Source organism: Prunus mume, linkage group LG3, assembly GCF_029339155.1.
Source record: "Prunus mume cultivar Tortuosa linkage group LG3, ASM2933915v1, whole genome shotgun sequence".
Lineage (NCBI taxonomy): Eukaryota > Viridiplantae > Streptophyta > Magnoliopsida > Rosales > Rosaceae > Prunus > Prunus mume.
Window position 1 is genome coordinate 23,503,752 of NC_142700.1, and position 3,115 is coordinate 23,506,866.

General features: G+C 35.1%; 1 pseudogene across 1 annotated transcript; it reads right to left on the reverse strand.

Moving 5' to 3' along the window:
* Positions 1-755: 755 nt before the first annotated feature.
* On the reverse strand, positions 756-2,453 carry LOC107880753 (deoxypodophyllotoxin synthase-like; annotated as a pseudogene). Its single transcript, XR_016124921.1, has 3 exons — positions 2,000-2,453; positions 1,344-1,665; positions 756-1,215 (listed from the first exon to the last, which is right to left on the reverse strand). The product of XR_016124921.1 is annotated as a deoxypodophyllotoxin synthase-like (transcript).
* Positions 2,454-3,115: the final 662 nt, after the last annotated feature.

Genomic DNA, 3,115 nt, shown 5'->3' on the forward strand with positions numbered 1-3,115 from the left:
CCTTGAGGTTCACCCACCTATTACAAATAGTCCTGTGAAATTTTTTAATTTTTAAAATTCATAAAATTTTGGTTTTCTTTTTAAATTTTATGAATTTTAAATTATTTAAAAATATATATTATATTTTAAATACATTTGACACTATATTATTGTAGATGTGGGCTCCATATATATGCCACATCAACAAACTAATGGAGTTTTTAAAAAATAATTTAGAATTCATAAAATTTAAAAATGAAAAAATTAAGGGTTTATGGTTAATAAATAGTCATCCTTCTATAAATGGTTTTTTCATTTATAAATAATTTTAAAAAGAAAACTAAAATTTTATGAATTTTAAATGAAAAAATGAAAAAAACTCTTATGGATCATTTGTGATAGGTGTGTGAACCTCAAGGATATTTTGGGATATATATATATACATGTCACGTCAGCAAACTAACGGAGTTTTTGACGGAACCTAACGGCAGGGACCATTTGTGATCGCACATACTAACCTTCAGAACCACGAATGACACAAAAAAACATTAAGCATGCAATCTGATAATTTCGTAAACCTTAAGGATGTTTTGTGATAATAAGCCTATTTATATTATAAATAACAATGTCTTTATTTGGCTAGGCTTCTTGAAGACTTGACTTGACTTGGGATTGTAGACCACGCCCAAACAACCTCATAAATTGTATGTTGTGTGATTGATTGTTTTGTTTGTTGTGTTCTCTTGCTTGTTTGTGCTACCTTTGTGCTACACGAATTCCAACAAACTTCACTTTCCTTGTCATGCGCAAGCAACAATTTTTTCTGGCAAGAGCAGTTTATCATACAATAATTCTCAAAGTTGAATTGCTTAGGCATATGACTACAGCATTACCCTTGGAGTATTCTCCTTGAAAAGGAAGAAACCTCCAAATTCCACATACTTTTATTTCACCATACCACAACTTTAAACTGCAGAATTTGCTAATTTTCAAGTCCAACACCGCAATAGGCCTTGATAGGAGACTTCGCTTTTTGGCCTCAGCCGATGTATAAAACCTTACAAACCCTCGACTATCAAATGGGTTATAGAGCAGTGGGTGGCTGTCATCCACTAGTTCTTGCGGTACTTGCAACACCCCATTGTTGAATGTAAACATCCCAAGTGAGTATCTTATCTTGTCACCACAATCCTTCACTCGATGGTGGCAAGCCTTTATTCTGTCATTACTCCATACCTAATTAAACCAAGTCCAAAAAGAAAATATTATACCGTGGTATGATGAGCAAAATTTTGTTTAAGGTTTAGAAAATTGCCCTTGTATATTTATCAACAAGCACGAATACATATATGTATGGGACCCACCTGCAATCCATCACCGGCCATGAACAAGAACTGTGAAGGTGCCGACTCAATGCTAATCCAATCACCTTCCTTTGTTTGGACCTCCAACCCACCAACATCATGCTGAACAACAATGGTGGCAAAGTTCTTGTCTGTATGGCTCGCAAACCTTAAGGTGGCATCAGTTTCCTTTCGTGTATTATATTTGAGGAACCTAAGAAGTTGACTGTTGTAGCTAGCAACAGACTCGTACTGCTTTGCTGCCTCAAAGCTTTCAAACAGCATTTGTTCCACTGTGTGCTCCAAGCCTGCTAATAACTCGGCAAATGAATCTATGATCTCACTGTCCAAAACAAATATAAATTAAGTACGTGTTATAAAAAATTTAAGGATTTTGATAAATGAGTAACGATATTTTGAGATTTAAGTTGTCAGACAAATGTATATGTTGGAGTGTAAATTTAAACCAATTTCGAGTAAGAATCCGGCACGGAAGGCTTAAATTGATCATATTTGATGAAAACCATAGGGTGTAAATTAAAGAAATTGAAAGCCGGGAGCCCATATTGAGAATGACCCCAAACATCAGGATGTGTTTTGTCGTTAGCCCTATAGAATATAAGTATGACAAGAGAATATTACCCTTTAACATTTAATAGTATAAAAAGGGGAATTACCAGAAGTTGTTCTTGCCATCGGGCCACATAAGCTGTCTGAATTTATGAGTTTCTTGGGGACGTGACATTGTCGATGGCCAAGCCTTCATAGAGAGGCATGAGAGGGTTTGGCCCAATATACCCACGATATGGTTCCTCACTTGTGTTCTTTATTTTGTTTTCAATTGGAACCTCAAACAGATCTTTGGTCTGGCCAAAGATTTTGTCTAGAAGTTCTGCAGAAACTTTATCATAAAACGCCACGAAACAGCCGTATTCTTCGAGTGCATACCGGACTTGTTTGGAGGTGGACAGCCAAGAACTTGAGCTAGGCTTCAAGTCTTCAATGGAAAAATTGATGGTAGGAAGCTTAGGAGGTGATTGGGAGCCCATTTCACTAAGACTGGGATTATGCGAAATTTTAATTTTACTATCACTTGCTTTGAGAGAAAACTGATGGCTTTGCAAAATGAAGCTTTTACATGCTACTATTTATAGTGGTTATAGGCACTTTCTCCTAAGAAATTTTTATTAAGATAATAAAAGGACACAAGAAATATGAACAGTAGCTTTAGGCTTAAGCTTTCTATAGTGATTTGTGGTTATATGCATTTTATCCTAAGGAAAAAAATGCGCACAAGAAATATGAACGGTAGCTTTAGCTTAAGGACGTGAATATTTCGGGGATAATAATTTTTATTTTTATTTTATAATATTTGTTGTTCACAGGTGTCGAAGTCTCAAGTCTTGGATGAAGAAATTAACTTGATAAATTCCATGGTTGGTCATTGAATAATTTTTTATTTTTTTATACAGTGTATTCTAAATTATTCTAATTTACGAAAGAATAGAATCAAACTCAAATGTAAAAGAACAAATGCACTGTATTATTATTCGACTGACCTAACTGGGCATGGAACAATCTCATTGGGAAGCTTCCTTTTGCAACATCATTTATGATTTTACTCAGTTCAACGCCATCAGCTTATTTAGTAGGTGGTCTAAATTTTCAGGCGCAGGCTTTCCTGAATCATAAAGCACATGCATCGTTTTTTTCTCGCTGGGACACATCAAACATATTGCGTCCTAACCTAATTGATTCTTGTCGGTTGGTGCTTGTGGAAATTCATATGCGCC